This window comes from Carya illinoinensis, chromosome 15 (assembly GCF_018687715.1).
Source record: "Carya illinoinensis cultivar Pawnee chromosome 15, C.illinoinensisPawnee_v1, whole genome shotgun sequence".
NCBI classification, from domain to species: domain Eukaryota; kingdom Viridiplantae; phylum Streptophyta; class Magnoliopsida; order Fagales; family Juglandaceae; genus Carya; species Carya illinoinensis.
This window is the reverse complement of record NC_056766.1, coordinates 4,091,991-4,118,004: the sequence shown is the minus strand read 5'-3', so window position 1 is coordinate 4,118,004 and position 26,014 is coordinate 4,091,991. Positions and strand designations below refer to the sequence as shown.

General features: G+C 35.4%; 2 pseudogenes; both read left to right on the top strand.

Annotated features, from left to right (window-relative positions):
- The first annotated feature begins 12,482 nt into the window (after positions 1 to 12,482).
- On the top strand, positions 12,483 to 14,071 carry LOC122295796 (annotated as a pseudogene).
- Positions 14,072 to 23,870: 9,799 nt separating this feature from the next.
- Positions 23,871 to 25,771, top strand: LOC122295828 (annotated as a pseudogene).
- The last annotated feature ends 243 nt before the right edge of the window (positions 25,772 to 26,014 follow it).

Genomic DNA, 26,014 nt, shown 5'->3' with positions numbered 1-26,014 from the left:
TGCTTTGTACGAGCATGATGAATTGGATTGGCAGCCAAGGAAAGAGCAGACTTGCTGTCACAATATAAAGAAACAGGTGAAGAATGAGAAATATGCAAATCATGAAGAACTTGTAATAGCCAAATGACTTCACAACTGGTGGAAGCTAAGGCACGATACTCAGCTTCAGCTGAGCTTCTAGACACTGTAGTTTGCTTCTTAGACCCCCAAGAAATCAAAGAATCACCAAGGAATATACAAAATCCCGTAACAGATTTTCTACTGTCAACACAAGCAGCCCAGTCAGAATCGGAAAAACCCTTGAGTTGAGTAGAGGAAGCTGCTGGAAAAAACAAACCCTGTGCAGGGGTGTTTTTGATATATCTTAAAATTCGGTAGGCAGCATCCAAATGAGATTTACAAGGCTTGTCCATAAATTGTGCCAGAGAATGGACTGAGTATGACAAATCTGGCATAGTTATAGTGAGATATAGCAATCTCCCAATAAGCCTCCTATATGGAAATGGATCTTCCAAAACATTAACATCAGATTTTGTCAATTTAAGCTTGGAATCCATAGGAAACTCAACAGGTTTACAACCAAGATAACCACTATCTTCTAAAATTTCAAGGGCATATTTACGTTGAGATAAAGAAATTCCAGTAGTAGTACGTGCAATTTCTAACCCCAAAAAATATTTCAGTTGGCCCAAGTCCTTGATTTGAAATTGATCATGAAAATAAGACTTCACTTGATCAACACAGGACATAGTATTGGAAGTAATAATGACATCATCAACATATACTAAAAGTGCAGTAAAGGAAGAACCTTGCACCTTTGTGAATAAGCTGTAATCAGCTTTGGATTGCTTATAACCAAGGGATAAAAGAGCAGTGGTTAGTTTCTGGAACCATTGCCGGCTGGCCTGCTTTAACCCATAGAGAGATTTCAACAAACGACACACTTTATTCTCCCCCTCTTTAGCAAACCCGGGTGGGATCACCATATAAACTTCTTCTTCTAAATCCCCATGCAAAAATACATTGTTTACGTCAAGTTGTTCTAAAAACCAGTTTTGACTTGCAGCCAATGCCAAAAAACAGCGAACTGTTGTCATTTTAGCAACAGGAGAGAATGTTTCAGCATAATCAATTCCCTCCTTTTGGGTAAAACCTTTAGCTACAAGACGTGCTTTGTATCTTTCAACACTACCATCCGCCTTGTATTTCACTTTATACACCCACTTAGAACCAATTGCTTTCTTTCCTAGAGGCAAATCAGTAACTGACCAAGTTTTGTTATTTTCAAGAGCTAAAATTTCTGCTTTCATGGCTTCTTGCCATTTAGGATCTGTGGTTGCTTGTTTGTAAGTTTTGGGTTCAGGATGAGTGGAAATAGAGATGCTAAAGGCTTTGTGAGCAGGGGAAAGACGAGTGTAAGAAAGATACCTTGAGATATCAAAAGCTTTATTAGAAGCCTGCTGTGTGGAACCCGAAGGGAGTAAAGATTGATCAAAAGTTTGGACCATTTTGCAATGGTAGTCCTGCAAATAAGAGGGTGGCTTTCTGATCCGAGAAGATTTCCTAGGAATAGTATCAATCAGATCATGATGGTCTGGACTAATGTCATTAGAAGGGGGAACATGAACTGGCAGAGAAGAATTAATATCATCAATACAAACAGGAAGAACAAGATCTGATGAAGAATCACAAGTCTGACTTTGAAGTTGAAAAGGAAATGAAGTCTCATGAAAAACAACATCACGAGATACAAAAATGGATTTATTATCAAGATCTAAGAGTTTATATCCCTTGGTACCGTATGAATAGCCAAGAAATACACATCTCTTAGCACGAGGATCAAATTTAGTCTTATGAGAAGAGACATTAGTAACAAAACATAAGCAGCCAAATACCTTCAAATGAGAATAAGAAGGTTTCTTGGAAAACAAAAGCTCATAGGGAGACTTATTGTTTAACAAAGGTGAAGGAGATCTATTGATTAAGTATGTAGCTGTCATGATACAATCACCCCAATAGGATAAAGGAATGTTAGATTGAAATTTGAGAGCCCTAGCAACATTTAATAAATGTTGGTGTTTCCTTTCAGGAACTCCATTCTGTTGTGGTGTGTATGGACAGCTATGCTGATGTATAATGCCTTTGGAAGAGAAGAGAGTGGACAGGTTGAATTCTGTCCCATTATCAGAACGAAAAATCTTGACTTTGGATGAAAATTGTGTTTCAACCATAGCCAAGAAAGATTTGATGGTGCTGCGAGTTTGGGACTTGAATTTGAGCAAATAAATCCAAGTGCAATGAGTGAAATCATCAACTATTGTTAAAAAATAATGATGACCATTATTAGTAGGAACAGCAAATGGTCCCCAAAGATCACAATGAATAAGCTCAAAAGGTAGAGTGGATTTAATTGAGCTTCTAGGAAAGGAAGGTCTATGCTGTTTAGCTAATGGACAGATTTGACATTGATCATTATTATGCTGAAATTGTACATCAGGAATTACATCATGTAACAAATGCATTCGGGACAAAGACATATGTCCTAATCGACTATGCCATAAAGCAAGTTTATTTGCAGAAATTGAAGATGAAACAGAATGGAAAAACTGAGAAGGTAAAAGCTGAGAACCAAGACATGATGAAAAACTAGAGTTCAGCAAATATAATCCATTCTTTTGATCAGCCACTCCAATCGTTTTCCAAGCAAGCAGGTCCTGAATTAAGCATTTGTTAGTCAAAAATATCATGGCAAGATTAGAAGTTGAGGTGAGTTTATTCACAGAAATTAAATTGAAAGTGAATGAAGGAACATATAGGACATGATGTAAGATTAAGCTTGCTGAAAGCTTAACTGAACCTATATGAGTCACGGAAGCAAACTGACCATTTGGTAGGCTAACAGTGGCATTAACAGATTTAGGAGTTGAAGTGAAAAGAGATAAAGAGCAGACCATGTGGTCTGTAGCTCCACTGTCAACAATCCAAATATTCGGGGAATGTAATTGTGATGAGAAAGTAGAATTAACAAAAGAAAAAGAAGAGGAAATACCTGCCATATTGGCATAACTGGTAGGCTGTGATGAATTGGATGGAGAAGGAAAGCCTAGAGGAGAGTCTGGTTTAAGTTGAGTGTGCAAGGCATTGAGAAGTTGTTGAATTTGCTCTTGAGAAAGAACTTGACTAGGATTAGGAACTGTGTTTGCCTCTAAAGAAGTAGACACTTGATTGGCAGAGGGACGGTGATAACCAGATTTTGCATCACTTGAATTCTTTCTCTTTGATATCCAGCCTGGTGGATATCCATGAAGTTCAAAACACTTCTCTCGAGTATGTCCTTTTCGGTTACAATATGTACAGTGAGGAGGTTCCCTTTGGCCAGTGGAAGAAAAATTCCTCCTAGGGACAGCAGCCACAACCGAATTCAAAGGTACTTGAGAGGTTACCATTGCAATATTCTCTTGATTCAAAGAAGAGGTGCGAGAAAAAGCACGCTGACGCTCCTCTTGAATAATTAGAGAATAAATTTCATCTAATGAAGGAAAAGGCTTCATAAGAAGAATATTGCCTCTAGTAGTGAGATAGTTCTCATTCAATCCCATAAGAAACAGCATAGTAAGATTCTTTTCCTCACGAGCAGCAACAAATTCAAGAACATTACAAGTGCAGAGTGCACATTTTCCACATGTACAAACAGGAATTGGTGAAAACTGATGCCATTCATTCCATAAAGACTCAAGGCGAGTGAAGTAATCACTCACAGATGACTGATCTTGAGTGATACTATTAAGAGATTGCTGGATCTCGAAGATCCGAGCCTCGTTACTTTGTTGAAATCTATGTTTCAACAAATTCCATATTTTCTCAGCAGTTTCTATGTAAAGGATTACCTATGCAATTTCTGGAGTCACCGAAGCACAAATCCAATAAGAGACCATCAAATTACAGCGAAACCATGCGTTGTAATTCGAATCAGTAGAACACAAAGGTTGAATACTGCCGTCAATGAACCCGATCTTGTTCCGAGAGCCAATCGCCATAAGCATCGCACGGCTCCAAGAATAATAGTTCTTGCCGTTGAGTTTGGGAGAAACGATTGAAGTGTTGGAAAGATCGGCTGGAGTGATTGTGTATTGACTGTCAATAACAGTCGGCGAAGAAGGAGAAGAAGATGAAGAAGAAGACATATTGTGAGATCGAAGAAGATCAAAACGAAGAGATCAGCGGAAGAAATTGATTCGCTACTGATACCATGTAGAAAACCTAAAACACGAGAATTGGGGGAAACTCCCATTTTGTGCTCTCTGGATGTATTTCAAGGTCAAATAAAGTTTTGGTCAAAAAGTAGTAAAATACAAAGAATAAGTGCCCGACTTATATACAAGTTACAAAATAGTCTGGGCCTAACTTAACCAAATACAAAATGTTTTTACTAAATACACTGCCAGCTAACTAGCTTTAATAGTATATTTTAAAAAATTCTAGAAGTTTTACACTTTATACTCTAGATTATTAATACTCATACATTGTCTTTGTAACTATTAAAGAACGTAGAAGGTAAATATTTCGCTTATATTCGACGGTCATTATAGCCGCTCTTATTTATTAGGATTGGGGAATCTTTTACTTGTCCAATGTTTTTTACTTGTCCAAAGTTAGAAACATGAGATCTGCTAGGTACAAGCAGTTTGCGTAACAAACCGTGTACCGAAGATAACGTGGAAATGTTTACTTTTTTATTAAAAAGAAAAATAAACAAATAAAGAGATGAATACGAAAGAAGAATATGCTTGGATTAAAAAGAACAAAAACGCTTCAGACTAGTCGGGCTGTTAATCACACAAAAACAGCCCACCAATCATCTTATGCCACGTAGGAAAAAAGACTAGAAGGTAAGTAGACCGTGAAGCAGAGAATCAGAACGTAGCAGCTTGAAACAAACGGAACTCTTTCCGTCCACCCTTCTCCTTCGCGAGTACTAGCTGTTCTCCCTTCTGCCATTCATCTCAGCCCGACGCCGACGGACGCAACCATCGCAGCCCGACGCCAATGCAAGTATCTCAGCCTGACGCCGACTCAACCATCTCAGTCTGAAACCGACGCCGAAGTACACAATCATCCATGTCTTGCATTGGAGAAGGTTCATAAAGAGTTATTTGCAATGGAAGATCATGTAGGATGTTCACAAAGAGGGGAGTCAACCAATATTATCCAAATGGAAAGAAGTCAAGTTGTATCGAATTTTTCACAAACGGTCCAAGATCCTCCACGGGTGCCAACAAAAGGACGGCCAAAATCTTTAAGATCGAAAAACCCAAAAGAAACACAAACAACAAAGAAAAGATGTTGTAGCATTTGCAAGAATGAGGGACATGCTAAAAACAATTGTCCTTCAGTGAGGTATAGTAGTTTTCTAGTTGTATTTTATCAACTTATTATCATGATATGAAATTAAGCAAGTTTGTGTTTTGTTGTTATTTATGTAGGGATTTTGGGCAAACAGTTGACAACATATCGATACAATTAGAATGAAAATCGAACTTTCCAAATATCTTGTAAGTGATTTATATGTCATTTGTAAGTGATTAAATGTGAAGTTATTTTATCGGTTAATTTAATCCGTCTTTATTTTGCGTGTGATAGGGAATGTAGCAGATTCGCTTTCTTTACATGGTCCTTTCTTCAGAAGTGGCAGGTTTTTATAATAGGATATTTGTACACGATTTTTTTGTAATGGTGTTGCACTTTATTTTGGTGGAAGATTTTTGTGGCACTTTATTGGTTTGGGATTTTGGTAGAAGATTTTTGTGGCACTTTATTGTAATGGGATTTTGGTAGAAGGTTTTTGTACCAATGTTGCACTTTATTTTGGTGGAAGATTTTTGTGGCACTTTATTGGTTTGGGATTTTGGTAAAAGATTTTTGTGGCACTTTATTGTAATGGGATTTTGGTAGAAGGTTTTTGTACCAATGTGGCACTTTATCTAGTCAAATTAGCTATCTGACATACTTTGAAGAACACGTGGTGAAAAGTGAATTTTACCTTTTTTTCATAATTTCTTCAGTTTTTCCTTCCAAATGATAGCCCTTTATAGCATGTTTTGGACAACGAAAATGAAATACATTCCAAATACATTCTACAATTGATCTCAGAATAAACTAAGGAAATTTCAAATGCATTCAACTCATAGGATGTTCTCATTACATATGAGACATTTAGTACATTTACTGATCAAAATGGCAGAAAAAGTACAGCGGCTTACATGAGTCGTAGCAGTGGCCGAGATATATTATAATTTATTGGATTCATAAAAAGTACACTACAAATTATTATTAAAAAAATCATGTCAAGATTAATACTTTTAACACTCTCCTGTACTTCTTCTCCAATGCTTTAAATTTGGATTCTTCGATGCGTAGCCGCTCCTGAAGTACCCTCTCGTGCCTCCGTTCAGCTAACTCCAATGTCATCTTACAGCAATTGTTTTGCTCACTTTGTAGATCAATCCACTCAAAAAAGTCACATTGTTTATTCAACTTATAGTTTGGACAATTGAAAAATCTTTTACCAAAAGTATTTACTTTTCCAGAAATCCGTAATTTCGCTTGGCAACCACAATAGCAAAATGGTCTCTCCAAACTTGTGCAAGAATGAGAAGCAGAACTCATTTGCTAAAAAGGACATAATCAGATCAGTATATATTAGACAACAATTAAGAGGCATTCTAAGTTAGTAAAAAGAACTATATGAACTAAATTTATATCTTGCCAGGGATCGGAAGCAGTGCAGGGTCTCATCCTAAATCCATTTTATGAGCTTAAACATGAAGAACGTTTGAGGACCAAAGCATCTGTTGGGAAGGGTCATTTGCTAAATTCACCTGAGCTTAAAGTATTTGAAGCGAATGGTTTCATCTTAGATTTGGAACATTTGTAAACAGAAGCATTGGCATGTCTGCCCTCTGAAATTTCTACCTCAAAATTTTCATCTAGAGAACCTTGTTGTTCTTGAAATGCAGGACAACAATCTCACACAAATCTGGAAAGGGAACAGGGTATACTGCATTTTACTATACTTTTATTTCTTTCTTCATGTTATTTTTTTTATACATTTGGAGAGAGGGGGTTTTGAACCCAAGACCTCCATTTTTGAGTATGTGACTAACGATAATTTTTTTTTTTTTTACAGATACTCAACAATTTTAAAGTTCTTACTATACTAAAGTTTTTACAGATACTCAACAGTTTTTACCATACTAAAGTTCTTACAGATACTATCACTTGAAGAATGCATAAAATTGGTTGAACTACATGAGTCTATCAAACATCTGAAAGGGCTGGTCAGACTGAGTTTAAGAGATTGCAAGAAAGTTAGAAATCTTCCAGAAAGCATTTCTAACTTGAAATCTCTTGAAATTCAGAAGAGTTGTCGGGCAAGCAAGTGGACAAATCCAACCTCTTTTAGTCGTATACACAAATAGTTGGCAAGCAAGTGGACATCAAACAAAACCTATATATATATACTAGTTACTTTTACCCTTAATTACAACAAACAAATCCAGTTCTTCAGAATGTAGAATGTAGATTTCCTACGAACACCATCAAACAAATCCAACAGGCTTGGGCGAGATATATTTCATTGCCATGAATACCATCAAACAAATCCATTATTGCTCCCGAATATTACTTCAGTATGTATTTTGTTTGAAACCAAAAGAATAGAAAATCATTGCTATGAATATAAAGTTAAAATCATTTAAGTAAATAATATCACCGAAAATCGAAGAATCGCGAGGGCTGAGAAATCAGAGAAATGGCGAGCGACGGCAGGGAGAAATCGGTCCGGTCGTGCAAACGTGAGGGATCACTTCGTGGAGAAATCGGAGGCCGAAATCACGACCCACGGGCTGGGAGAAATCGGAGATGAATATTGGAGAAATTAGAGTAGACGTTAGGGCTTGAACGTGAGGGCAGTTTCTGATTTCTGAACGCAAAGAATCAGTTTGGAGAAATCACAGGCCAAAATCGCAAGCCACGAGTTGGGAGAAATCGGAGATGAATATTGGTGGAGATCGCGTTAGGGCTTCAACGTGAGGGAGGGCAGAGGGCTTCGACGTTCGGGTAGCTTCTCATTTCTTCACGCCCAAATCACTTTCACATAAGATGCTGGTCCACAAATTAATCGGTGGAAGTCCTACGTGGCGGGATGTGATTGGTGGGCTGTTATTTGAGTATAACCAGCCCGACCAGTCTTGGATTTCTTTAAAAAGAATGGAGAAAGAAGAAGAGGCTTGACGTCTTCGTCTCCACTCTGCTGCCGGCCATTTTCACCATTTCTCTTTCACATTTCAGATCCTCTTTTACCCTCCAGTCGAGTCAAGTCCCTTATATTGCAAACTGTACCACAAACCACACCTTCATCTGGTTTTTTTTTTTTTTAATCAACTGACGTGGATGGATCCGCACCGGTCACATGGCGGCTGCATATAAAAGAATTAATAATAGAAATATTTGTGTGGTCCACTACACTTTTTCTTAGTTGTTGCCTATATATAGGACCAGAATGGTCACTGTATGGTAGAAAAGAAAAGGCTGAAGCTATAGTCTGTAAAGCAATATTATTCAAAGAAGAATTCCTTCAAATACGCGACTTTTCTTCAGTAAATTATAATTAGATAAGCTACCAATTCTAGCCTACCACTCATGACTAATATTGCACGCAGAAGTAGCTTTCCTCGTGATGGAGAAAATTATTAATGATAGGTGTAACTATCATTTGAACCAATGAGGGTTTTTTTTTTTTTTTTTTTTTTTTTTAATGTGTTACTTATTTTTTAATAGTCTACATTTTTTTATTTTTTATTTATTTCAAAATACATAAAAAATGCTTTTAAAATAAACAAAAAATACCTTTAAAGATTTTTGTCCCAAAAGATTTTTCGTCCCCGGCCAGTTTGTTCCCATAATCCTGTCCCAAAAAAATTTTTGAGACAAATTTGTTATTTCTATTTGAAAATATTTGAATGGAATTTTTTTTTAATGGAAAAAATATTTTCCCTAATAGTCTTTTTTTGGGAAAAATATATTCTTGTATTAATCCTATTTAGTTTTAATCAAATCTTTATTAGAAAAGAAAAGGAACATCGTACGTACGTATTGGCTTCAAAACAAAAAGAACAGTCACTGCTAGATGGATCATGTATAGCTAACTAATTGTAATCGAGGATATAGGATTGGGGAATCTCTTGCTTATCCAAAGTTAAAAGAGTCACGGTATTATGCTGCCTAGAGGTAAGGCGTGCCTCACAGGTTAAATTTATTTTTTATATTTTTTGAATAAGTTTCAATATTTTTATAAAATAAAAAAAATAATACATCAATATATTGAAAATCACTTCTTTAATTATTAAGTTAAAAATAACTTCTTTTATGTGTGGTCAATGAAACATTACATTTGGGGCGGTAGTGTAGTGTTTTCAAAGTTAAAAACATTGTTTTGGTCATTCCTACTTTTATTTTGAATAAATCTTCAGATGTATAGAGTTTTCCTGCACCATATATAAGTAGATCAACAGAAGTAAACAATATTTTTGTTTTAAAGGAAAAAAAGAAGTCAGTTTTTATTTCATTACCTTAACTTGTTTAAATTGGTTCCAATTTTGGCGTTTGCATAATGTAGACCTACTTTCTAGTCAATCATCCATGATGGGATTGGGGAATCGTCAGAGATCCACCATCTTTGGTACAGTAGATTTTGAGGTAGAGGACGAAGAAGCTGAGCTCGAGGAGGCGGCTTCGCCAGAGGAGTGATCGGGGATCACTGGTTGATTGTGATTTATTTTCTCCTTTTGTTTATTGTTTTGATTTGTATTATATTTATGCTGGTTAATTGTAATATTTTTAGTAGGCTTATTTTTAAGCGAGCTTGTATTTAAACAAATTCTAGTGCTTAGTTGACCGACTTTAATTATCTGCTACATTGTTTTGTTGTACACGTGTTGTATGTAGACACACTTAACACATGGCGATGGGATGTGTGACCCGTGTTGTCATCATCCCGGACGCCTCAATTCCACATGTCTGTACGTCTACTTCTTCTTCATCGTTAGATCTGAAGTTCTGAACCCAAATAAACAATCATACATATATATGTATTGAGACTAAGCCCACTTTATCCAGGACATCTTCAAATTCAAGACAAGATCAACACAACACTTTTTTTTTTTTTTTTGTACTTGCACGTCTACTTTCCGTTTGCTATGCGTGCGATGTGCGACTATGCCATCTCCTAAAGACTTGGCTTGAAGATCCTTCACCAACCAAACCATTCACAGACACCAATCACACAATGACCACAAATAACTAGCTTATTTAGAGAGAGAGAGAGAGAGAGAGAGAGAGAGAGAGAGAGTCAAACAACTCCAACCAGTGAGGCTTTAGGTTTTGGCGTTTTCGTTTCTCAATTTTCTCCTCCCTTAGGTTTCTGCATCAGTTTCCTTAGTAAATATAAAACTTTGTAGAGCTAAAACAATGGACCCAAAGTAGGGTTTACTAAGGTGGTTCACCAAATGGCTGACTGTATTTGAGAAATAATATCGAGAAACTCAAAAAGAAGTATGGCTTTAAGCTCTGTAGACAATTGTTGGGTAGGGACCTGAGGTAGAGAGACATAGAGAAGTCTTCAGAATTGCTTCGAAACACAAAGAGAAGGAGGGCGAGCTGGGGAAATTGGGGCAAACATCAAAAAATTAAAACGGTGCCATTTTTATTTTTTCCACCTCAGCGCCGTTTGCCCCATGCTTGCACCAGCTGACTGCCTCCAATGTTTTTCTTTATTATAATTGATAGATAGAGTTGTTAGTGGTCCATGGGTCTATATAAGATTGTTTGAGTTTTTAGTGGCCCGATAAGATTGTTAGAGTTGTTAGTGGCCCACGGGTCTAGATAAGTGGCCCATGGCCTTTTGCTGGTAGTTGTTGAATGAAGGGGCGTCTTCTGGTATATTTTTAGGGGAGGGGGTGATTGTGGAGTAATCTGGAATCTAAAAGAATCTAAGTTTGTTTTGTTTGTCTGGAGGAAGGAATTCCCATGAAGAATTCCAGCGTGATTCTTTTACTTTCATCATCTTGTTCGTTGTGGTCATCTCTTTTACTTTTTGTCAAACACATCGCATGCATACTGCATTTTCAACGCAATAGCCTTCTATCCCCATTCCATTACTTTTCCCTTGATACAAACAGCCACCTAATCAGGCCCTTTACACATTCAACAACTACCAGCAAAATGGATGTATAGCTAACTAATTGTAATCGAGAATGATGGGATTGAGGAATCTTTTGTTTATCCAAAGTTAAAAGAGTCCTGGTATTATGCTGCCCAGCGGTAAGATGTGCCCCACAGGTTAAATTTAATTTTTAATTTTTAATTTTATATTTTTTAAATAATTTTAAAAAATGAAAAAAAATATATCAATATATTAAAAATCACTTCCTTAATTATTAAATTAAAAAAATAACTTCTTTTATGAGTGGTCAACTGAAACATTACATTTGGGGCGGTAGTGTAGTGTTTTCAATGTTAAAAACGTTGTTTTGGTCATTCCTACTTTTCTTTTGAATAAATCTTCAGATGTATAGAGTTTTCCTGCACCATATATAAGTAGATCAACAGAAGTAAACAATATTTTTGTTTTAAAGGAAAAAAAGAAGTCAGTTTTTATTTCATTACCTTAACTTGTTTAAATTGATTCCAGTTTTGGCGTTTGCATAATGTAGACCTACTTTCTAGTCAATCATCCATGATGGGATTGGGGAATCATCTTTTGGGGAATCGTCAGAGATCCTCCCTCCCTCTTCCACTATCCATGCCTCAAACACCCCTCCCCATCTCTCTCCCCCTCGCTGTGAGTCCATGTTGTCCTCTCTAGTCTCTCCCCCTCCTAAAGTCATTGTCGTAAAGCATACATGCCAATATATATAATTAGTCATTTAGTGGTAAATGACTAATTTTGCCAACATATCTATAAACGCTAATACTAGAAACACCAATAAATTCTATGTACTTTACTGACATTTATGCAAATGCAGGAACATTTAAGGCATATACGCTAGTGATTACCGGCGTAAAAACTAAACTCTGATAAATGATTATTTTTGCTAACATATCTATACATGACGTACACGGGGAACAGAAACACCACTAAATCCTATATACTTTATCAATGTTGATGCAAACGCCCGTAAATGTGTAATTAATTTCTAGACACGTTTGTTAATAGTTTCAAATACAATGCATTAGTCTTAATAATTTAGAGTACTATATATTTAAAATATACAAAACTGTTATAAACCAACTTGTATTGTATGACCACATTTAACCGTCATAATTGACCAGACCTTAATACATATGAAAAAAATAAGAATTCTCTCTCTCTCATTCTCTCTCTCTCTCTTTTTCTTTTCTTCTCTATATTTTCATTAATTTTACAACACATCAGCACGATCGGAAGATTCTTCCACCTCCCAGCTCCCATTTCTCTCTTTAGAAATTGACTGCAGCGGTGACGAATACAAAGCGATTTTTTCCCCACCACCTACCAGGCCAACTCCACTCACACAAATGGCTACCTGCCATTCCGTCTTCTTTAGAAATTAGATAAACAATCAAAAGCCTAGCCGTTTCGGACTCCTCTCTCATCCCGTGTTGCCTAGGGAGCTATTCATCTCACTTTCGCCAGCTGTGCCTGCAGCATATCTTTGCTTTGCCGTGCGAATCTCCTCCTCAATTCCGTGTTGCACTGGTTTCTCTTCGACCCTTCGGATTTGAAGTTTTTCGAGATTAGAATAATGGAGGATGTGTGATTCGGATATCAAGGAAAAAGAAAAAAAGAATCCTGAGCAATAGAACGAGAAGGGCTCTGAGAATTCCCGATTGAAATAATGAAGTCGAATTGTGAGGGACGATCAGAGGTGGGTTCTGAACAAAACGACGGAACGAGCTACCAGCCATCGGAGCCGAAGCTCTGCGCCAACAACTGCGGCTTCTTCGGCAACGCGGCGACTATAAACCTCTGCTCCAAGTGCTACAGAGACTACTGCATGAAAGAGGAGCAAGCGGCTTTGGCGAAAGTCGCCATGGAGAAATCTTTCAACCCTACGCCGACGCAACCAGACAATCATCAGGCGGCTCCACTGTTCGGTTCTTCCGCAGACAGCCTCGTCTTGGTGACCTCTTCCCCAATGTCTCCGTCAACTTCGTTGGTGTCAGCAGCTGTTGATGATCGTGAAGCGCAGCCGCCAAAGGTGGCAAACTGGTGCCTCACTTGTAACAAGAAGGTGGCTCTGACCGGAGTCAGGTGCAAGTGCGACAGTACCTTCTGTGGGGTCCACTGGTACCCGGAGAAGCACGACTGTACGTTTGACTTCAAATCCTGGGTCGTGACGCCATTGCGAAGGCTAATCCTTTGGTTAAGGCTGATAAGGTCGATAGGATCTGAAATCTGAAATAATATATTATACATAGTTACCCATCAAGCACAACCGATGGCCTTCTGCCCTCTGGAAGAACAATCGCTTCGCGTGGGTTTCCATGGCCGAGATTCTTTCGCCCTCTGCAACAACAGTGGCTTCACGTGGGTAATTTTTGGAGATTTCCCCAATCTCCTGCCCAGTCCTCCGTTTGTTTGTTGCAGACCAAATTCGCCTATATATTCAACATGGCGAAACCCAAGAAACCCATGAAAACCACCCCTATTGGCATCTGCAACCCTTGAGTCTTTGTCCCCAACTCTGCCCATAAACGGCGTATCACCCATTTCACGATCCACCACGGGTCCGACAATGCAGTTGTACTAGCACGAGATTCTGTTGATTCTGAAGCTAGTGGTTTTTTATTTCAAGTAAGTTTTTCAATATATTATTTGCAATCCCTAAAGTGAGTATTAAACATTATATTCATTATTATTACTTGATAAAATTTTATGTTTATACATATAGTTTACATCTCAATTATATCTGTGGTAAATTTTTATTCACATAATTTATATACAAACTCTATTTACTTTTTATACTTGTTATGAATTATTGATGATAAGATTCATCTTGGAATAGAAATGGAGCATCCCTGAAGGATTGCCCTAAACCAATAATTTTATTGGATATCTCATATTAAGTTTCATCTTGGAATAGAAATTGAGCATCCCTGAAGGATCGTTCTAAACCAATAATTTTATTGAATATCTCATAATAAAAGATCTATTGATTCTGTGAGATTGTTTAAATGAGTGATACGTGTAACAACCCACTAAAAATTCAATTGTGGAATTTCTATTGACTTTAGGAACCTCGTGAAAACTCCGTAAGTTTACACGAATCGACTAATCGCATAGGTTTTAGCCTGTCAATATAGTTAGTGTTATCACTCACTATGGTGCTAGAAATGCGTTTTTAATTATTTGAGATAGTTAGAAGTGTCAGAATACATTATAGTCTACACCACTAGGCTTAATTGAATATTTAGGATTTTTCAGTACTAAGTTTGTTACGTTTATTCTTGGAGTGAATAGTAACCTCGGTAAACGTACTAAGCGCTGTGTTTTTCAAAATCACAGTGTGTAATGTCCAAATTAGGTTAGCGAAATTTTATTTGGACACATGGAAATATTTTAGCCACCTTACTCTTCCAAGTCTACTCCACATTTGGAAAATATATTGAGCTGATTTTTATAAATATTATTGAATAGAATATTTTGAGATAATCTTTTATAGATATTTTGGGTAGGAGAAAACCACACTCAACTCTCAACTCCAGCCTATCATCTCCCTTATCTCGTCCATAAGTATCTCCAGCCAGCACCCACGAACTTATCTTTAATTACACCTTCCAATAAAAGATTATCAAACACTCTCTCTCGGACAGCTTTTAGGAGTTCTTTTGCACGCCTATTTAGAAGCTTTTGTAAGTGTTTTATCATAAAGTCTCCTTCATATAAGTTGTTTCTTTTTTAGTCTAGTTTATATGGATATCTTATTTGCCCCATTTGAAGATCATTTGGTCAGTCAAATATTGTATAAACTATAAAAGGTCATTCTGGGAGATAAACTGGAGAATATGTTATAGTTTGGAGTTTTTGACCAAGCTAATGGATAGATATTGGTCCGAAATTTTTATGGAGTATTTTTAACATGTATATATGACTATTGGTTGAGGATTTTTGAATGATTAAAGGTTTTGATGAAAGATTTTCTTAGATTTAGAAACTTAGAAACTGGAAGAGGAAAAACAGTTTCTGTTTTGAGAAAGTTTAACTCTTTGGTGGTCTAAACCTATTCTAATGACTTTGATAATTTTATTGGAGGATCCTAAGCATCTTATATACATGTTATATTATTATTTTGAAGATATTTGATATTAGTTTCAAAGATATGAAATTTTATGTAAAGAGATATTCAGATAAGCCAAAGTGTGGATGTTCTTGGCTAAATTTATGTTTTGGTTAATTTTTAACCATGTGATCTTGAATTAGAAGCTTATATATGTTTTAGGACATATTTTTAAACCATGTGATGGTTTGGTTTGAAGATCACATATTTATAAGTCATAGATCAAAAGGTTGATCAAAACAAGTTGGAAACAAAAATCAATAGAAATAGCATATGAGAATTTCGGCCCTATGGAGTTTTAATAGTTGTGATTAGTTTTAAATTTTTCTAAATTGATATTTGAATTGAGGATAAAATTTATATGAGGCATGTAAATTTTGGTGACTTTTGGAGTTAGTATGCAAAATCCTTAAGTTATGGGTAAAACGGTCATTTTCCTACATGCAGAGAGTAAAATAGAAATTTTACTCTTTAAGTTAGTATTTTCCATATTTCAATTTATTATTGATTTAGTGCTAACTTTTAGAATCACTAATTACAGTTCCTTATGATCGCGCTTAAGGTTTTGTAAGAAACGCGGAGATCGAGGTAAGTTAGCTTTTAACTTACTAGCAGTCTACTGTGTATGTGTGTTAAGTAAAAGAGCTACAGTGTATGTATGTATGTTATCATATATGTCATGCCATGCCAAGTTATCACGTAATTGTCTATTATACAGAATTTATTCTGTCATCAATTTTTATCTGTTACATAATATATTCTGTCATGTATTACTGTACATTACAAGTATGTCATGTTAAATATGTTGTCTATTATATGTTATGCCATGTTACGAAATGTTTCTATCTCAAGTTGGTCATGTATTTCAAGTTATGTTCAAGTCACGTTATGTTACGTCAGGGTTTCAGTCCTTTCATATTCCAGTCACGTTTCATCTTGAGTACATTCAGTTTGTGTAGAATACATAGGGCCACAACAACTGTGGAGTATGTATTTAACTACATTGTGACGTGTAGAATACATGGGGCCACAACAACTGTGGAGTATGTATTTACATGTAGAATACATGGGGTCACAACAACTGTGGAGTATGTATTTTTCATGTTAAGTCAAGTTTGTGTAGAATACATGGGGCCACAACAACTGTGGAGTATGTATTTACACGTAGAATACATGGGGCCACAACAACTGTGGAGTATGTATTTTTCATGTTAAGTCAAGTTTGTGTAGAATACATGGGGCCACAACAACTGTGGAGTATGTATTTACACGTAGAATACATGGGGCCACAACAACTATGGAGTATGTATTTTTCATGTTAATTCAAGTTTCAGAGCAAGTTCATGTCAAGTCAAGTTCAGTTCATGTTTCAATTTAAGTTATGTCAATTATGCTATGTTGTACGCTAAGTTATGCTTTAATTACTTATGAATTTAATTATTCATTTATGCTTTTACTATCATCCATGCATCATTAGCCTGTGTGGAAGTTTTTTTGTTAACTTGCTGAGATTTGTAATCAAATCTCACTGTGGTAGTCCCAACTACCATTCCCCCCGAATGGTAGATCCTGTTACAGGACCTGAAGGAGGATCAGGAGCTGACCAACTAGACACAGTCGACTGAACGACGGTGCGTCGTTAATGTTAATATAGTAGTTAAATTACTACTTGTACGATGGAGTTGCATCTCCAGTACTTTTGAATCATAACTATTTTGGACTAGTGCTGTGATCTTAGTTATTCAATGGATCTTTATATATAAAGTATGTTTTAAGTATTTGAGATATTTTCAGTTTGGTGCATAGTATTGCTAAAGAAAAAATTATTATCCGCTGCGAATATTGCATAATGTTAGATGCATGTTAGGAATATTGCATCTTATATGTCATGAACAGGGGCAGGTAACCTTGTGTTGCATGTCTCGACGCTTCAAATGTCCGTCCGATCCCAAACGGAATTTAGGGGCGTCACAATACGTGTACCAAAAACTCATTATGATTAATGCACCTGAAGTTGCATAATTGAAATTGTGTAGAAAAAAGCCACTAAAGAATATATGTTTAAAATGAATCCCTCGAATATGTTCCTGAAGTAGCAATATCGAGTGTAAAAGATCACAATATATTCTAAATTTATATCTGGTATTCTAATGGCTAAGCAAAATAATGAGTTTTTGTTAAGAAATCATTAGTCACGTCCTACTAGTTCCACATCATTCCTAGAAGTGAATGGTATTGGTATTATATCATTCTTAGAAGAGAATTGTGCATTTTTTTCTTCAAAGAAACCAACAGCTTGGACGTGGTAATGAATATATTTATAGTACTTCTCTTATTTCGAGCCAGAAGCTCGTATTGGAAAAACTACCAACTTTCTCTTTGAGATGATATTATACAACTATTGAATCAAATATTATGATGCATCAAAAGTGATATGATTCAAAATATTTGTATGTTTTTCATAATTATCTTGATCATCCGAAATCAATTACGATAAGTCGTGTAATGGCAAAAATTGGCTAGGATTAGATGACTAAATGATAAGGTTTATCTTATCATTATTTGATTAAATTTGGATGAATGTAAAATAAGAGATGACTTTATCTTTAAACAATATTGAGTTTATCTAGATGTTTATAAGGTTGTTTAGATAAGTCAGTTACATGAATTTTAAATCCATAAAAGTCTGGAATTATCAAGACCTGAAACTGAACACAGATAAGAAACTACAGTGAAGAGTTATCGCGAAATGTCAACAACCTGTCAGGAAGCGTTCTCGCAACTGTCTCTACCTGTCAGCAAAATCCTACTGTGACTAAAACTCTTTCCAGACTTTCTATTTAAATGGATTCGGTTTTGTATCTTTTGAGGGACTTGGAGCCACGAATTTCAGAGAATATATTTTGAGCATTTATGAGAGAAAATTTACTTGAGAATTTTCATTGAGTTTTTCATCTTTTCTTGAGTGTGATCATGCTTTGAGTGTGAAGGAATATCGATTGGATTTCAGCCTCTGGAGTTCCAGAAGGGAAGTCAACATTTGAAGATTGCCAGAGGTTCTGGCTACTAGGCAAGTAAGAGAGTCGAATTGCAAAGATTTTGTAATTGATTATTGCTTGTAATTGTTCTTCAAATAATAAGATTGACTTTCCTGGGTTTGGCTGCCCTGTAGGGTTTTACCTTTAAAGAGTTCTTTAAAGGGTTTCCCTTCGTAACCAATCGTTGTATCTTACAAAGTTGATTATTTATTTTAAAGTATTTTATTCGTTTTATAATCTTGATAATTGAGATCTAACATATTTGTTCAAGGAAATTGGTAGATAATTTCGTGATCCACAGGGGTACGTTGGGAATATCAAGTCGAATAAATTTTCATATAGACGTCTATAAAAGAACCAGAAGATTCTTTTACTATAAAGTCTTCCCACCATAAGTGGAAAGAAAAATTTACTAGGAGCAAATAAAATGAAATAATTCGACGTTATCTTGATTATCATAGGTAAACTGGAATTTCAGATGATAATTAAATTATGGATGCAATAAGATAAAAATGTCTCATATTCTAGCTGCTAAAATCCCAGAGAGGATTGAAGTCCTCATAGGAAAATTAAAAAATTTAGCAGACTAATGAACATAAGACATGTCTAAAAGCATGTGAGACCTATTGATACAAATGATAAAACATCCCGAAAGAGAAAAGTACAAAGAAAAGAAATTTGTGCTCCTGAAGAGGCCGTATCCACAAAACAAGCAATAAAATCCATCCAAACTTTCTGTATGAAATTTTCTCATAATAAAAACTCCTGAAGAGTATAATCCTTTTGTAGAGTACCTCCTGAAGAGGTTTTTCATGAAATGTCTTCCCTTGAAGAGGGACATGTACCTGAAAATAATGAGATCTCGTTCCATTTCATGAGTATTGGAGAAATTCTGGATAGAAATAAAACCGTTGTCGACAACGTATTTTCATATAAAATGGCACTTAACATTACCAAAAGTAATGAAGAAAGTGAGCCAAGAACCATCGAAGAATACCGATGTAGAAATATTGGCCAAAATATAGAGAAATAATTCCTGCAGAATTGATATCACTAGTAAAATGTGATACATATAGACTTGTAGTCCAAACACCTAAAAGGTGATGCTTGTTAAATATTAGTGAGTATTTGTATAAAGGAAATGAAAATGTGATATATAAATCACGAGTCGGTTTCTCGCAGAAATCATATTGATATGCTTTTGAAGTTGATGAAATTATATTGAGATTTTTATTAGCTTGAAAATTACCAAGAGTTTGGATATGCATGATTAACTGCATATTTATATGGATCCTTGGATCATGACATATATATGAAAATCTCTGAAGGATATAAAATGTCTGAAGCTTCTAATCTGAATACATCCAGAAATATGTATTCTATTAAGTTTAAAAAATCCTTATATGATCTAAAAACAATCTAAACACACGTGGAACAATCTATTTTCCATATATTTTCAGTATCTATATTAACTTATTGCAGTTTATATAGATGATTTAAATGTCATTGAGGCTCCAGAATAGCTCATGAAAACTACACATATTTGAAATATAAATCTGAAACCCTTTTCGGCTTCAAGGGGGACATGAATGAAATTATTAGTTCTGAAATACCATCTTTTAAATGCAATTAGTATTTCAGATTCATATTACTGTTTTGTAAGAAATGTGCTTTATTAAATGAGAAATAAAATAGAGCACATAGAACATTTACCAGAAGATAGAAACACAATATGAATATTTGTGAAATATTATTTTATTATCTTGAAACAAAATTACAAAAATTTGAGGCTCTTTGCCTCATTTTTTAAACGATCTCGCTCTTCAAAAATTTACATGGCATCCCTATTTAAAGGAGTAGGCAATCGAAAAGAAGATTTAAGTAAAGATTTTAAATTCTTATTCTCTTACTTTATTGCTCCTATCTTCATGTTGGACTCCAGAAGAAGTCGCTGAATGATAGAAATTTTCTCGTTGAGTTTGTCAACCCCACAAGTTTTGGATCGTAGTCGCTGAAAAAATGCGACAATGGTTGATGAGTATCGGGTACTGAGACTCACAAGCTCGTAGAAAGCATCATTATCTGACATATTAGTCAGATCATTATTGTATTGCATTATAGCACCTACGGTAGAAGCAGAAACAACTGGTAAACGAGGTGTAAAATACCTTATATATTGGTCACGAGAAAATTGTTGGGCCATTGCAGAGTAATAATGCAGAAAGAGATTGCAGAGTAAGAATGCAGACTAATTACAGAAAAGTGAAGAAGATGAGATGTGAATGAAGATGAGCTGAATATTTTTTTTATAGAGAAAATTATGACAAAGCATCTCTATTGCTTCATAGTATCTCTCGTGAAGTATCTCCATACAAGGGACAAGAGATGTAGCATCATAGTCCTGGACGCCTGACAGCTAAAAAAGAGCTGTAAAATCTGCGGTGTTTGTTTAGTCTAAAAAAATGGCCACCATTTTTGTTGAATATGGAGGTTAGCGGCTTAATTTTGATGACTTCTCCTAAGTACACCAATGGTTGCTCGATCATTTGATGAGCAGAAAGATCCATTTTGTCCTTGTGAAGACGATAAAGAAATTCTTGGTCCTGAAATACCTTATCTCATTGCAATTAAAGCCCTAAATATGTGATTATTTTATCAACATGGATCAAGTCCACAATTACTTGGATATACGGATGTAGGTTATCTTTCAGATCCACACAAGAAGATCATTGCAATTCACGAGGAGAAATGTGAAATTGATGTCAAGCAGATACGGTCAAGTAATAATTTGGCAAATTTATTCACTAAAGCATTGCCAACTGCAACATTTAAGAAGATTATGCAGAACATTGGAATGAAGAGACTTGAAGACTTATTATCATGCACTTTTCAGGGGGAGTAATGTTTTGAAGACTTGTGCTGATTGTACTCTTTTTTCTTTGCTAAGGTTTTATCCCACTGGGTTTTCCTTTGCAAGGTTTTAATGAGGCAATCCTAAAGCGCTTAACGATACACATGAATACTGTACTATTTTTCCTTCGCCATTGGTTTTTTCCTACAGGGTTTTTCCTTTGCAAGGTTTTAACGAGGCATATTTTTTAAATATAGTCATCCAAAGGGGGAGCGTTATAATCCAACTTATATTGTATGACCACATTTAACCGTCATAATTGACCAGACATTAACAGTCAATTAAGACTTTTGTACTTCTATATATATATAGATATCATTTAAGGTACATATGAAACAAATAAGAATTCTCTCTCTCATTCTCTCTCTCTTTATCTTTCATTCTCTCTATTTTCATTAATTTTACAACGAAAACCAATATTTTTCGATGTGAAAAAGGAAAATAAAACACATGATGAGGTGGAATAAAATGCAAATAATTTTGATTCCACAGGTCAGCAAAAGTAGCAAAACAACAAACAAAAACTCAAATAATTGATAAGATGAAACTAGGTAGCTAGATATCTTATCGAAAGAAAAGACTAGCCAAAAAAATAATGTCATCATTCATGTTTATCACTTGCAAAGAAAAAGATTCCCACAATAATGATTAAAGAGCTATCTCAATCATGGAATGACTCGTAAAACGAGTCTCCCACTAGTATTTGTATGGTTTTTAAGATTTCTAAAACAATCTATTCTTCTTTAAAGAAGAAAGAAATACATATATAGACTTGTGTCCTCTACCGGACCAAGTTTTGTCTTTTCCAGCTTTAGAATGTAGCTATGGAGCCGGCATTCCAAAGCTATATAGATTTTTTCAAAGGAAACAAAAAAAAAAGAAAAAAACTTTTCTTAGGCACGTTAAATTATTTAATGTTTGATATTTTATGCTATAAATTATCAATAATGTGACAAATTATTATATCCTTTAATTATAAAAACTAGAAATAAAAAAAATGAAGTGACATAATTACTGAAGAGGAATGAATACAAGACACTCGATGTTTGTTTTAAAATAAAAAATAAAAAAGTAAAGCGGCCCCTTGACGTTTGTAATTGGAAACAATGTGGAAAAAGCTAGGGAAACAAATAATAGAAAATGGAAACACGCGTAAGAAACGCAAATTATTTTGACCCCACGTGTCTGCAAAATAAACTAAAAAAGAGAAAGCTAATGGTCCGGCTGATGAAACTGCACCATGGAATTGGACCCAAGATACCTACGGCTCCTCCCTATAAAGATAAAGTAGTAAAATGAGGAATATAATTCCGTTAGAGCCTGTAAGCTGTCATTTCATTCTTTTATTCATTTTATTATTTCATTACAGTTTGTAATCTATAAATAGCGATATACATTTGTAAATGATCAATGATTGATTGAATACAATTCGGTTATTCACCACTTTTCTGCTCGATCCCGTCGCCTCCAACAATTAGCAGCTAGCTGGTGCTTGATCCAGTGATTTTGTACTCTAAAAGTAATACAGTGTATTCGAAATACTTTGATTTGATTATCAATAATTTTGTACGACTCACCTTTTTTTTTTATCAATCTTAGTGGTTGGAATTAAATGAGAGAAATTTGTCAGATTTTTATAATTAAAGGATAAATTGTTTTAATTTAATACTTAATATATATTTAAAAATAAAATATTTGAGATGTAAGTTTTAACATGTACGTTTTTCTTTATAAATGACATCTAAATCTTCAGATGTATACGGTTTCCCTCCGTCGTATATAAGTAGATCAACACAAGTAAACAATATTTTGTTTTAAAGGAAAAAAAGAAGTCTGTTTTTATTTCACTACCTTGACTTATTTAAAGATTATTTCACTACGGTCGCCAAAAATTCGGTACGGAATGGATATTGAATAGTGTAAATCATTTTTTTATTTTTATTTACACATTTTTTTCTTTTAGAAAAGTTTTTTAAAAAAATAATAAAATTTATAAAATTATTATAAATAGTTTCTTAATCATTAAATTAAAAAAAATAAAATAAAATAAAACACAATTCCGTATAAATTTTTGATATACATTTTCTGTGGAAATAATCTTTCCCTTTGCATAATGTAGACCTACTCTCTAGTCAATCATCGATATTTATGCAAATGCAAGAAAATTTAAGGCATATACGCAGGTAATTACTGGCATAAAAACTAAACGCCGGTAAATGATTATTTTTGCTAACATATCTATACATGACACGGGTAATAGAAACACTACTAAATCCTATCTACTTTATCAATGTTGATGCAAACGCCTATAAATGTGTATTTAATTACGAGACATGTTTGTTAATAGTTTCAAATACAATGCATTAGTATTAATAATTTAGAGTATGTTATAAATTATCTTGAATTGTATGACCATATTTATCTAATCGTCAAATGCATAGTACATAGTACTAGTATAGTCCCCTTTGTACGCCTATATATAATTCTTTAAGAAATATATAGTTTGATATACAGATCAATAAGAGAATCTCTTCTCTCGTTCTCTCTCAATCTCTCTGAGTTCTCTCTCATTCTTTCTCTATGTTTGAAAATCTCTTTATTTTGATTGATTTAAAATATTTACAATACGTTATCAGCACGATGCTGAAGAAAAAAAAAATTCTACTGCCGCATGGTTCTTGATTTTCTATCTCCATCTCTCTGTTCTTCTTTCTTCTTCACCTTGCTGCTGAGCTGCAGATTTCATGGAGCCACAGCCATGAATCCGAACCCGGAAGAGAGGCCATCTCTCAGCATCAACCCAGTTTTTCTTTGGGGCTCTCGGTTGGTCTTGGTCAGCTCGTCCCTGAATCCCTGCCTGTCTCCAACCCATTTGTGTACGTACTAATTTCACTTGCTAATTGGGTATATATGCTGTGAAGTTGGTATTTTCGTTGGAAAACAAATATGTTTCTTGTCGTGCTTCTTCAGCTTACCAGATTTCAGCCGTCCATCTTTCTGACAAGGCCACCACCTCTTTGCAAAACCCCTTTCAACTTTCTACCTAAATTCAAAATACCCATTATTAAATCCACCCTCTCAACGGCCTCCGAATGCACCCACGGTATCGAAATACCGGAGGAAGATACTCCCGTCCAAATTTCGCTTGAAAAACTCTTCATCCCTCCGGAAACAGACATCTCTTCCGATACTTCCACATTGAGCTTGAGTTCGAGAATCTTGAAGGGCTCGAATATTTTGCTGAGTAAGTACGCGAGGGACGCTCAGATTATGCAAGCCGACTTTATCAAAAGCAGTGTCAAGACCCAGGATTGCCCCTCAGATGGACTTCCCGAGTTTGCCCTTGTCGGTCGCTCCAACGTCGGCAAATCCTCGCTGCTCAACTCGCTTGTACGCCGCAAGCGCCTCGCTCTTACGTCCAAGAAACCTGACTCAATGCATCAACCATTTTAAGATCAACGATAGCTGGTACCTCGTGGATCTGCCTGGATATGGGTATGCAGCTGCACCACAGGAACTTCGTATAGACTGGGAGAAGTTTACTAAAGACTATTTCCTGAACCGACCAACGCTAGTTTCTGTGTTTCTTCTCATAGATGCTAGCATTCCTGCCAAAAAAAAAAAAAAAAAATCGACCTTGAGTATGCTAGTTGGCTGGGTGAGAATCAGCCTACCAAGCCACCTACCAGGCCAACTCTACCTACTCCAGCACTCATCTCTCTTTGGCCAGCTGGAATACTATTGTAGTGGGAAAGCGTTTGGTTTTTGTAAAAAGAAAGATTGATGAAGAGGACAAACTGCGGGTCCGAAAAGAAAAAGAATGGAGAAGAGTTGCATGCTGGTTGCTGGAGATGACCCCACTTCACCAACCATTTTGTCATTGTCCAGGGAAGTGGCTTTGGTGCTAGTGCTTGGTACTATAGCACATCCTACCCGACGAGATAAGTCCACATTTTATGATAAGATTTTATTTCAATTATCTTACTATCACATTTTATATTTTATTTTGTAGGTCCATGCATGCAATTTGAGCATGTGAACTAACATCTCTCTCATTTTTTTTTGGTTGCTGAGCACATGACAAAAATAGAACTATGATCAAATTCAAAGCATGCAACTGACTAACTATCTTTATAATAAAATAAAATAAATATAATAGGTTGGTGGGTGGATTTTTTTGGCCCTATGATGGTTGCTGCCCGCCTACACTCCTGCAGCCTGCTATATGCTTTCTTTATCTTATTTGATTATTTGTTTATAAATAAAATTTTGTATTAAGATAGAAAGCATGGAGACAGACTGATCAACAAGGAAAAGGGGCTGTGAGGAATCATTCAGTACGCTGCGTGTGTATGGTTCTAATGATTCTGAACTTAAGTAAGTTTTTAATATATTATTGTTGAGATGAATATTTATGATTATATTCATTATTATTACTTGATAAACTCTATGTTTATTTACATAGTTTAGATACAAGTTTTATTTATTGATGATATGATTTATCTGAGAATAGAAATGGAGCATCCCTGAAGGATCGCCCTAAAATAATAGCTTTTGAGTATCTCATAGTTTAAATGATTGATACTTGTACCAAAAGCTCATTATGATTTATGCACTTGAAGTTGCATAATTGAAATTGTGGAAAGAATATATATTTGAATGAACGTCTCGAATGTGCTCTTGAAGTA